The 12,887-nt window shown below is 38.1% G+C and overlaps 1 protein-coding gene across 5 annotated transcripts in view; it reads left to right on the top strand.

Moving 5' to 3' along the window:
* Positions 1 to 485: 485 nt before the first annotated feature.
* Positions 486 to 12,887, top strand: part of LOC140533104 (TRPM8 channel-associated factor 2-like) — a 68,216-nt gene continuing 55,814 nt past the window's right edge. For 2 of the 5 annotated variants that reach the window (XM_072652459.1, XM_072652457.1), the window contains exons 1-3: positions 486 to 593; positions 6,565 to 6,596; positions 7,356 to 7,505. The gene's annotated coding sequence lies outside the window, so the exon portion shown is untranslated. Of the gene's footprint in view, positions 594 to 6,450; positions 6,597 to 7,355; positions 7,506 to 12,887 lie in introns of those variants that run through there. The other 3 variants (XM_072652463.1, XM_072652460.1, XM_072652458.1) reach the window with 2 other exon arrangements.

The raw sequence follows: 12,887 nt of genomic DNA, 5'->3' as shown, positions 1-12,887 counted from the left end.
TTATCTCTTCTGTTATAACCAGTTAAGGAACATCCACCTGGAGTAGAGGGAAGATAAGTGTACAGATAAGTGTACAGTTTGCACAGCTCTGCCTCACTTAATTCCAATTTACAAACAAGTAATCATGGACCATGATGCCATTGGCCCTCTTCAAAAACGAAGGACAAATAATACCTTGGTAAGACTATCTCAGGAATACTGTGTTCACATCTGAGTGTCACATTGTAGGAAGGACATTAATAAGTTCAATCAGAGAAGGGTGCCAAGGCTATGGAACAGACTGGAGAACATGCCATATAAATATCAGTTAAAAAAAATCATTTAGCCTGAAGAAGACATTACTTAGTTGGGACATCTTTGGATATCTAAAAAACTGTCACATGGAAAATGATTTAGTTTTATTCCCCAAGGTCTAGGAAAGGAGAGCTAGAACTCAAAAATGTTGATTCCTTAGGTCTAAAGATTTCTTTTTTCTTTTTATCTCTCCAGATCCTAATACAGTACCTCTCATATCATAAGTACCTATTAAATGCTGGTTGAATTGAACTGAACTGAACATATGGAAGTTGAAGAATGGCAGTTTTCAGATTAAGGTAAAGAAAAATTTCTTAATGATTAGAGCTATCCCAGAATGAAAGAAACTGTCTCAGAATGTAGCAAATCCCCCATCAGTATAGGTCTTCTAGCCAAAGGTAGATGTTCCCTAATTGGGGATATTGTTCATATGGGATGAGCCACATGACCTCTGAGGTTCTTTTCAGTTCTTTAGATTCTGTGACTGAAACCCCTCAGGCTTTTGATACATTGCTTTATATTATTCCTGGAGAGAAAATGAAGAGATATGGATTAAACAACAATATAGTCATATAAATTTCTAACTGGTTGGATGGTCAGAATCAAAGAGCAGTTTTTAATGATTCAATATCAGTCAGTCAATCAATAAACTTTTACTAAGTCCCTAGTATGTGCCAGGCACTGTGCTAAGTGCTGGAGATACAAAAAGAGGCAAAAGACAGTCCCTGCCCTCAAGGAACTCACAATCTAATGGGGGAGACAACATGAGAACAAATACACACAAAGCAAGCTATACATAGGTTGCAATGTGACCAGAGGTCTACAGTGGAGTGCCCCCAGGATTTGTGCTTAACCCTGTATTGTTTAACACTTCTACAAATCACTTGGTCAAAGGCACAGATGCCACAGTCATCGAATCTGCATGTGACACAAAGCTGGGAGGGACAGTTAACGAAATAATCATAGAGTCGGGATCTAGAAGGATCTGAAAAGGCTAGCACAGTGTGTTCAGCCTGTGGGCTGCATTTGACACCCAGCTGGAAGGTCTGAATGACCTCCCAACACTCAGATTCAATGATTGTTTGATTCTGTAATCCTTTGACTATGTGCCAGCTGGAATACCGCTCCCCATCTGAGCCTCCCACTTGGGGCTCCTCTGCAGAGCATCTTCGTTGTTGATTGATTTCTCCACTCCAATGCCATGGTTCAGTCTCTGCTCGGTTATGTTTGCTTATGATTCTATGGTCTGTGGTGTCCTCACTGCCAAAAAAAATAAAAATAAAAAACCCACAAAAACAAAACAAAACAATTACCTGCTTTTTATGCACTGAATTGTAGCTGCTTTGTGACCTCTTCTTGGCATAGAAGAATGTTTTGGGTAGAAAGCTATTGTTTTTTTCTGAATCATGGCCAGACCCACCACAGGTAGCCCAACTAAAGTCCATCACTTCAGATCTGTGTTTTTTGCTTGTCTCTTAGTGTCAAATCCTAATTGCTATTTAGATTAGGGTCAATTAATCTTTTCAGCTACTACCACGTAGGCAATATGGCAAAATAGAAGAAGAATTGACTTTGAGGTCAGAGGAACTGAATTCAAAGTCAAAACCCAACACTTAATATCTGTATGAATTTGGACAAATAGCTTAATCTCTCTAGGCCTAAGTTTCCTCATATATAAGATAAGGAGTTTGGATTAGATGACCTTGAACATCACTTCTATCTCTGAGTCTATGATCCTAAATTGTTGGTGGCTAGTAGTAAGGCCAATCATATCACATCATGGTTTACCTAGAAAGACTGGGTCAAGGAGGAACTAGCTGTCTTTGTCTTGCATTTCTGAAGCTACACCAAATCACTGCTCTCCCAACAAAGCATGCCACCCTACCCCCAACTTCTTAGAATCACTAGCTCTTTGTGCAACGCCACCGCAGACAGAGACTCATTGGGCCGTTCTCAGTTAGTTATGTCTTCCACAATGGTTCTCCCATATTCTTGTACTTCTCATAGTGAAATGTCTTGTTAAAAATGTCAGGCTGATCTTTGTTCATGCATCATAAATACTTTATGATAGAGAGCAAAGATTATGTACAGGCAGACTATTTACAAGTTATATAATATGTCATCTCTTTAATATCCTTATGGTAAAGTCCTCTAATATTATTTCAACATGAAAAAGTTAGTCTGTCTTTATTTAGATGACACCTTTTCTTCTCTCTTTGTTTCTTGAGTTAGAGGAGTCAGGAGAGAACTATAACTTTTTTCTTCCTTCTTCACATACTCCAGAGAAAATTGTTTTGGGTTTGGTTTTGGTTTAAGTCATACCATACTTTATGCTTTTTCTAGATCTTAGCCGGTGTGAAAGGCTGTTATATGAAGGATGGATTACACTTGCTTTGTATGACTTCAGATGGCAATCAGCATCATTTCTGCTAGTTTACATCTCATCCTTACTGCACAAACTAGCAAGAGTCCCATACTTCCATTGCCAATTAGTTTAGAATTTCCTTATTTATCCCAAACATTAACATAAGGACAAGAGACCTATAGAGTCCTTATTTGCTAACTTATAGGCAAATTTTATCAACCTTTTCACTAGAATAAAAACTCCTTAAAGCCAGGGACTATACATTTTTTTTTTCATTCTGGAATACCACTTTTTGGTACATTATACATGGTAGGCACTTAAATGTTTGCTGAATTGAATTTGGTTTCATGATTACCTTTTGTTATTCTTTAGTTGCTTTCAGTTGTGTCTGACCCGATATGGTGATTTCTTGGCAAAAATACTGGAATGGCTTGCCATTTCCTTCTCCAGCTCATTTTTTAGATGAGAAAACTGAGGCAAACATGATTAAGTGACTTGCCCAGAGACACACAACTAATAAGTGTTAGGGGCCAGATTTAAAGTCAGGTCTTCCAGAATCCAAGTCCAGGGTTTTATCCACTGGGCCACCAGATGCTATTAAAGTGTTCCTCCAGTTCATTTATTTGTAAGTGATGGACTGTTTTAGAAAATGCCTGACTCTTCAGCACTTGATGACCATGATGCTGTAATTGTTTGTCCTTTGTTTTCAAAGAGGACCAATGATTATCAGGAGGAGGAGGATGTCTTGACTTGCAAGTGAACTGGATTTAAGTGAGGCAGAGCTGTGCATAGTCATCAGCCTCACTCTGGTCATCAGAGTCCAGTGGTAACACACAGGTCAAGATGACTGGTAATGGCCCCAGATGCAGTGCGAGACCCTAGCCTTTTTAATCTCGGGTGTTTCACACATTTCAATTTGTCTGAAGCAATACCCATTCAGTCATTAAAGGCCAGGTAACAACTGAGACAAAAGATGGCCTAGTTTGCCTTTATAAAAAAATTAGTCTGGAAGGGAAAGACCCTCAGAGCTTCTGACCAGAACAGAAAAAATAATAGCAAGGTAAATGTTTAACAACTGACTCTGGGTGGAGAACTTGTATTCATGACATACTTTTAAATTTAATGGGCGGTATCAACATTTTCCTCTATAAAAGGTTCAAATTATCCCCGAAACTATTTTCTTTTAATAAATCCTTTGAAGTAGGTGATTACATTCATTTCTGATCCAGTGAATCATCAAACCATCAATAATGTAAATATTTGTTTAAACTGATAACGTTTTATGATCAACATTAAAGATCTTATACAGGAAAACCTTCAACCCCTCTCCCCCGTAAACCACTAAAAATCTTGAAAAAAAAAAAGAACCAAACCACTTTTGATTCAACTGGAAGATTGGAGCTTCAGGATGACTGTTACTGACAGTATTAACAGAAGTCTAATTGTAATGTTGCAAGAATGCATTAGTTTAAAGAGATATTTGTTTGGGGGATTTCTGTGTACTGAGTGTTCAGGAAGAATGATGTCCATTTGCCAGAAAAAAATAGGTTCCATAATACTCTTTGGTCAAAAAGATTATGAATGAAATTAATGGAAACTTTTGTTACAAAAAGGACCTTTAAGTCTTTCCTTAAAATAAGCCACCCAACTTCTGAAATTGTAAATCATATATATATATATGTATAGGATATATATATAGGATATATATATATATATAGGATACAGACACACACATGTGATATATATATATATGAAATTGTTCTGAACAAATTCCCATTTCTCTATTTGAAAAGAAGTTATCAAAATCAAGAAAAAAGTAATTATATGTGGAATAAATATTGTAAGGGATTCAAAGAGCATCTACAGCACTATTAATCATAATGATGTGATAAAATTGAAGTATACCTTATTCTCAAACATTTTCAGGTACAACCTAGTCAAGTTCAAGGATATCATTTTATTGCATTTAGCCAGCGGTAAAGACCAAACATTTCAAAGACAATAGACTTACAGAGCTTATTGGAAACTGGGCAAAAAGGGAAATGGAATGGTTTATGTAGCTTGAACTGTTTGATTTTTTTTTTTAATGGGTCATTAAATATGTATTACACAGGTTTTGGTTTTCTTTCTTTTTCAAAAGAGGGAGTGTAGGAGAGGAGGGGAGTGTTTTTTGTTAATTGAAAAAATAAAATTTAAAAAAATCAATAAAATGCATAAAAGTTCAACTGAAGAGAAACTATTTCCCCCCTGGCATGGAATTCTAAGAAGAATTCACCATGTGGGTCTTTATATAAGGGACATTAGATAACATCAGACAGTATCTTCAATTGTGGTTTAGAAAAAAAAATCCAGGAATGTTAGTCAAATATATGTTTCTTAAATCAACCTTCAAAGCTGAGGGCATAGCTTTAAATCTTAACTTAGGGAAGGCATTTCTGTGGGGAGCTAAGATAATATAGCAGAGGTACATAGCTGACTTAATACAGGGATAGATCTTAGAGCTTAGAAACCTAGAGGAATGCAGAGTTAATATGTGTTTTACTCTGTCTCTTTCAAGTAGCTACAGACTTTTGGCAAGTACTAGGTCATAGTCAATTCACATTTGAATTCTCTGAGTGCCTGAAATGCCAATATTCTGTTATGTTGATTAAGGAGGGATATAGTTGCCTTAGATTCTCGATGTGGGAGGAGGTAGCAGAGAGTAGTGTGGAAAGGGCACCATAACTAGATGGTCAAAACACTTGGGTTTGAATGCTGATTTTGCTTCTTTCTACCTGTATGACTTTGGGTAAGTCATTTGCTTTCTCAAGACCTATTTCTTCATGTATAAAATAAAGGAGTTCAGCCAGACACTCTCTAAGGTTCCTTCCTGCTTTAAATTCAAGAGGGTGTCGCTGACCTTATAAAGCCTCATCTGGTACCTGCTTCATAATCTGATCTCCCAATATATTAATATTCTCTCCTTATTTATGTTTCTTTGCATTTATTTGTCTGTGGATATGTGTGGTAGAGTAGAAAGAACCATGGATTTGAAATCAAAGGACTAAGGTTCAAATACCACATCAAACAATTTTCTGTGTTCTATGAGCAAAGCAGAAATATAGTAGCTCAAAAGCGACATGAGATGTACAAATTTAGAGACATCTTTCTCTCAGATGGACACATGGACTACTTGTGCCTGATCTGAGGTGGAGTCTTCCCAGCTTGAGTTTGTATTGTTCGGATCAGCCATAGTCAGACACATTGTACCTTGACCCGGACATAGTGATATCATTCTGATCCTCTTCGAGCTCAAAGGACAACAAGAACCACAACTTCTATGACTTTGGACTTATTTACACTAGTAAGAGTTTGGTTTCAGTGAAAAGATTGCATTAGATGGCCTCTAAGAGTCTTTCATTTTGAAATCTATAATTCTTGATATTTTTTTTTGCCCTCCACCCCCATTCCAGAGGACTGTGATCTCCTTAAGATCAGAGACTATTTTTTCTTATTTTCTTTCTTTTCTTTTTTCTTCCTTTTCTTCTCCTTTCTTTTTTTTTAAAATGTTTCTTTTGCATTCCTAGTTCTTTGTACAGTGCCTGGCACATGATGAGTGCATAATGCTGTTGACTAATTATAATGCAAGCTTTCTTAAGGGGGTGGAGGTGGGGTGGGAGGGAGACTTAGTGAATTTTTGTCTTTGTAGCCCTAGGGCTTAGCATAGTGCCTTGTACATAATGAGGCATGTAAATTTCCTTATCATTTCCTTTCTGTCTGCTTCATCAAAGTAACGTACTAACTGTTTCACTCTTACTACATTCCCATCTCTAGCCTGCCTATTTACTTCCTGACTTCACCTTCCCATTCTCCATGCTTTTTCCTTCATCAACAGATCAGTTGGCTTAAACTGTGGTTTGTTTCAGATGAAGCCCTCTGCTGCCCTCTGCTGTTTATGGTAAGACCCTTGTCCTTTTCCTGTGAGAACTCAGGAGAGATTCAGAGGGGGATAGATAGCATTGTACACAATGAAACCGATCATCCAGTCCTGGAAAGTCTTGACTTGTCTGAATATACCTGAAAAATGTAATGTAGGAAGTTTTTGTATGTTTGTTCGTTTTAATGAATTTTGGGCTCCAAGACAAGATGAGATTGTGGGAAACAATATGAGCCAACAAATAATGAATAATTGTGATTATAGCCTAATGGCAATTGTAGTCATAAAGCAAAATGGATTGTCTATTCATCAGTCTAGAGTACGGCAACATGGCATGATGAATGCAGTGCTACACTCAGAGTCAGGAAGCTCTTCATTCAAATTCCACTTTCTGAAATTTACCAGATATGTGAGCCTGGGTCATATGTTAAAGGGGACAGTTTTGCTGTATGTGGAATCAGAGGACTTAGGCTCAAATTCTGGCTCTGACATTGCATGTCTTACCTTGGGAAAGTTACTCAGCATCTCTTGGCTCCAGTTTTCTTGACTGGAAAATCAAAGTATTAGACTAGAGGAACTTTGAAGTCTCCTCTAGCTCTAAATCTATGACCCAGTAAGCCTAAGGCACTCAGGTTTCCCTGTGTAAAATGAAACTCTGAATACCTGTAGATCAAGGGTTCTTAATGGGGGGAGAGGGGACTATGAATTTTTAAAAAATATTTTCAAAGCTATATTCCCATATAATTGGTTTCCTTTGTAATCCTATGTATTTTGTTTTAGGTACTTAAAACCATTTTTCTGAGAAAGGGTCCATAGTCTTCACCAGACTGTCAAAGGGGTCCATGACAACACAAAAAAAGGTTAAAAACACTTGCTATAGAACCTATGATCCTATTTCTGTGCCTCTGCCCCTTCCCTGGGAATTAACTGGTAAGTGCCTGATATACCCAATACTATTTACAATACCAGATGTATGGGCTTTATCCAGATCATGTTTGTTTGTTCATTTGTTTTTGGTTTGGGTTTTTTCTGTTTGTTTGTTTGTTTTGTTTTGTTTTGCCTTAAATGTTATTGCTTCTCAAGAATTTTTACTGGCCTGTTAGATGCTTTCCATCCCTTGCCAAAAATCCATCATTTCTGTAATTTAAACTGTGCTTCAAAATTCCAGTTCCCATTCTCAGATATTGTTTTCACTTAATCTGTTTGCTTCAGTTTCCCCATGTAAAATGGACATGTTAATAGTAACAACCTTCTAGGATTGTTGTAAGAAACAAACGAGGTATTATCTCTAAAAGTCTTTCCAAACCTTAAAGCATTATCTAGATGTTAACTGTTATCATATAGCACATGAAGTTTTGCTAATCCTTAATAGCTGTTAATTTATTAGATCTTCACAACAACTGTAGGAGATTGGTAAAAATAATTACCCTCATTTTATAGATGGAAAAATGAGGCAGACAAAGCTTAATTGACTTGCCCAGGGTCACACAGACAGAAAGTATAAAGCATAAAGATTTTAGTGATTACTCTCCACATATCCCCTGCTATTTTGCACAGTTCTCTGGTTCCTCAGTGCCCTTCCTATGATAAGGTCACCAGAACTGAACACTATAGTTCAGATGTGGTCTCACTGTACAGAGTATAATGGGGCTACCATCTCCCTAGTTGCTAAATAATTCCATCACTAAAATCTTTATGCTTCGCTGGACACTAGGCTCTCTAGCTCCACATGCAGGTGAGGGGCAGAGAGGGAGAGGTTCAAGTTATTCAACAGGTAGACACATGAATAAGTTCAGCCATAATGAGATCTACAAATCTTGTTGTAACATGCCTCTGATCTTCAGAACATTCCCTCTATTTCCCTGAGTACTAAACTCTTTGGCTACCATACGATTGAGTATTTCTTGTGATGAAAAGCTCCCCACCTCGGGAAGCAGTTCAATCCACTGTTGAGTAGTTCTGTTTTTAAAAATATTTCATTATACTATTGACGAAATTTACTTCTCTATAACTTTCCCTCATTGATTGTTGTCGTTCGTCCTTCCTTCACCAAGAGGACTGTAGCAGCACTGGAAATAGCACTCCCAGTTGACCATAAATTCAACTTTCTACTGCCTTCCAGTGGTAGCTCTTTTATTCTAAGCAGGTCTTGCTTATTTCATAGCATAGCTATGTGACAGCAATCCAATCTGTAATGAAATTGATTTCTCTTCCATTGAGGATATGTTCTTATGGGAAAGGTCTTGTCATACAGGATAATATTGCACGTGGAAAAACAGTCAATCCAGTCATTTAATTCTCTTTGATTCTTTTTGAGAAAATGCCTAACAGCCCAACTGGAGGGGATGTTCTCCTATGAGAAAGGACATTTTGTCAGTACAAACAAGATGACTGTCCCATGGCAATTGCTGTCTTTTTCAGAACAATATTTAGCAATGAAAATCTAGCTTAGATCTTGGAAGCTAAAAAAATTTACTAAATATAATAGTTTACTTGTGAGTCTCTAACAGGGCTTCTTAAACTTTTTCTACTCACAACCCCTTCAGTGACTGCACTGCCACCCACAATTTAAGAAACAAGGGGTGGCAGAAGACCAGACAGAAGACAGAAAAAACATTTTTAATAACTTCAGTTTTCATAGGAGGCAATCTGGTAGAGTAAAAAAAATTCTGCCATTGGAGTCAGAAGACCTGAGTTCAAATCCTATTTCTGAGGCTGTTGCCTATGTGACCTTAGGCAAGTCTGGATTACAATGTCCTCTTGCTATAAAATAAGAGGGTTGGACTAGATGACTTGTGGAGTACCTTTTAGCTCTAAATCTGTGATAATTTTAAGATAATTAGTATTTATCATTTATTATTTATTATCTATGGTGTTGGGGAAAGGGGAGTAAAGCAGATTTATATTTGAAATTAGGTAGTATATATGCAAATATTCCAATTCTCTGAGGAAATAATCCACTAAGGGAAGGTCATTTGTCTGCAGTGTAACAGAGAAAGCTTGGGATTGAAATTGCAGCATGAATAAGTGACACAAATTTGACTAAGCTCCAATTCCATATGTGATTTATCATTGATGATAATCATAAGTTATTTGTGCCTATTGACTCCCATCATTTCATATCTTTCTTATGCCCTTGTGTTCTATCTTAATATTATGGTTATTGGCATATGTGTCATATCTTTCTCATCAGATTCTAACCTCCATAAGGTAAGACCTGCATGATCCATTATTGTGGCTCCCCACAGCCTCAGGAAGTATACAACATAGAGTAGGCACTTGTCTACAATATGCATGGTATTATGTGAGGCTGATGCTGTTCATCCTTGATTTTAGAAGAAGTCTGATGACATCACTGGTGATGTATTTACTTAGGTGTGAACTGGGTTGAAGTGAGGTAGAACTGTGTAAAGTTGTGAGGCATTAAAAATACAAAAACAGAAAACTCTCTTCCCTGCAGAGCCTCACATTATTCCTATGGGGTATTAAATGCAAGGTAATTTGAAAAAAAAGAGAGAGCTCTAATTAGGGAGATGAAAGAAAACTTAATGCTGTAGTTGGTACTTGATCTGGCTCCTGAAGAAAAATATGGCTATGGAAAGCCAGAGATAAGGATTTTAATTTCAATCCTAAACAACCTGGTCAAATGCACAAAGGTAAGAGACGGAACAGAATGGCAAACAGCTAGTTTGTAGATAGATGTGTGTGTATAATACATTTATTTCTATATAATATATGAACATACATGAAATAAGGATGGAAAGGTAGACTTGAGCTAGGCCATGGAGGACTTTAAATGCAGGTTGGAATAGTTTGTATTTGATCCTCGAGGAAAAGGGGAGTTGCTAAAATAATTTTTGAGTAGGGGAGTGATACGGTCAGACACAAGATGATTATTTTGTTAACTACGTGGAGGGGATTAGAAAAGGGAGAGACTAGAAGAATACAAAAAAAATTGGTAGGCTATTATAATAGTCCTGATAAGAGATAAGGACCTGACATAGTAAGCTACTCACCCTATGAATAGAAATAATGGAATGGATGTGAGAGATATTATGAAACAAAAATTGAGAAGACTTATGACCTAATTGGATATGAGACTGGAGGTGGTGGTGGAGGGAGTTAAAGGAGAGGGAAGAACCAAGGATGGTTTCCAACCTAGCTAATTCAGAGGCCTGTAGTATCCTAAAAAGAAATTCTGCATATAGGCGATATGGAATTATGGGGTAAGTAGGAAATAATGAGTTTCATTTCTCTCATCTTGATTTTGAAATGTTGAGGTATCCAAAAGTTGAACTTCCAACCGAAGAAGAGGTTTTGAGGGCCATTAAGCTCCTTTCATGTGGCAAAACACCTGGTACTGATTCTATTCCAGCTGAGATTTATAAGGTAGGGGGACCACTGGTCATACAAAAGCTGACTGAAATTTTCCAGGTTATATGGCAAGAGGAGGTTATCCCCCAGGAGTTCAAGGATGCTTCCATTGTCCATCTCTGTAAAGGTAAAGGGAATAGATTGTCCTGCGACAATCACAGGGGAATCTCTTAGTCATTGCTGGAAAAATTCTTGCTAGAGTCCTCCTTAATAGGCAGATCCTTCACCTGGAAGATGGTCATATGCCTGAGAGCCAGTGTGGCTTCAGCAAGGACCAAGGAACAGTCAATGTGGTATTTGTTGCCCGACAACTCCAGGACAAATGCCAGGAGAAGAACAGAGGTCTGTACACAATGTCTGTAGATCTGACCCAGGCCCTTGACACTGTTAGTCATGAGGGCTTGTGGAAAATTATGTCAAAATTTGGTTGCCCAGAGAAGTTCATCAATATTGTGCATCAATTTCATGATGGCATGTTTGCCCAGGTTCTGGATAATGGGCAATGCTCTCATGCCTTCCCTGTCACCAATGGAGTGAAACAGGGCTGTGTGCTTGCTCCCATGCTTTTTAGCATGATGTTTTCAGCCATGTTGACAAATGCTTTCAACGAGGATGAACATAGTATCAAGGTCAACTACCATACTGATGGTAAGTTTTTCAATTTGAAAAGGCTACAAGGCAAGACCAAAGTGGAGGGAGTGTTGGTGCATGGTTTTCTGTTTGAAGACCGTTGCACACTCAGTGCAGCCTCTGAAGCTGAGATGCAACAAAGTATGGATCAATTCTGTGCTGCCTGTGCTAATTTTGACCTAATAACTAATACCAAGAAAACATAGGTGCTCCTTCAGCCACCACCACACCATCCATACAAGGAACATCAGTCACAACAAATGGAGAAGTTTTGAATGTTGTGGATAAGTTCACTTACCTTGGTAGTGTACTTTCCAGGGATGTACACATTGACAATGGGGTTGATGTAGGCATTGCCAGAGCTAGCTCAGTGTTTGGGAGGCTCTGAAGAAAAGTTTGGGAGAGAGGAGGTATTAGACTGACTACCAAACTGAAGGTCTACAGAGCTGTTGTGCTGACCTCATTGTTATATGCTTGTGAAACAGGACAGTCAACCAGCGCCTTGCCAGGAAACTGAATTGTTTCCATTCGAACTATCTTAGGAAGATTCTGAGGATCACCTGGCAGGATAAGGTACAAGATACTGAAGTCCTTGCTTGAACTGAACTGCCAAGTATTCAAACTATGCTTCAGAGAGCACAATTCCAATGGACTGACCACGTTGTTTCAATGCAAAATGTACGCTTACCAAAAAGACTATTTTATGGAGAACTTGCATGGGGCAGGAGATCACATGGTGGCCAGAAGAAACGATACAAGGACACTCTCAAGGTCTCTCTCAAGAACTTTGGATTTGACTGTGTAACATGGGAGACACTGGCACAGGACTGCTCAGCATGGCGTGCCCACATCAGAAGAGGTGCTGTGCTCTATGAGCAAAGCAGAATTGAGACAGTACAAAGTAAACACAGGAAGTGCAAATTTGGAATATCCACACCAAATATTCACACAGACTATCTGTGCCCAACCTGTGGTAGAGCATTCTGAGCTCATATTGGTCTGATCAGCCACAGTCGGACACACTGAAATTTCACTTTATCATGGTGATGTCATTTTGGTCCTCTTTGAAGACGAAGGACAACAACCAGCATACACCAAATGAGAATTACATACAGTACTTAGTAAATTTTAAAGTGCTATAGAAATGCTGGCCATCATCATCATCAGTCATCATCATGCCAGTAATGAGTTTAGAAAAGAGATTATGCCTGGATATGTCCATCTGAGAGTCACCTGTTGTCATGATATGTACTAGAAGCTAAGAAAGGAGCAGAGGACATAATTTCATAAAAGTATCACATAAGCCAT

Source organism: Notamacropus eugenii, chromosome 3 (genome assembly GCF_028372415.1).
Source record: "Notamacropus eugenii isolate mMacEug1 chromosome 3, mMacEug1.pri_v2, whole genome shotgun sequence".
Classification (NCBI taxonomy): Eukaryota; Metazoa; Chordata; class Mammalia; order Diprotodontia; family Macropodidae; genus Notamacropus; species Notamacropus eugenii.
The sequence above is the reverse complement of the archived record's forward strand: the minus strand, read 5'-3'. Positions and strand labels throughout refer to the sequence as shown.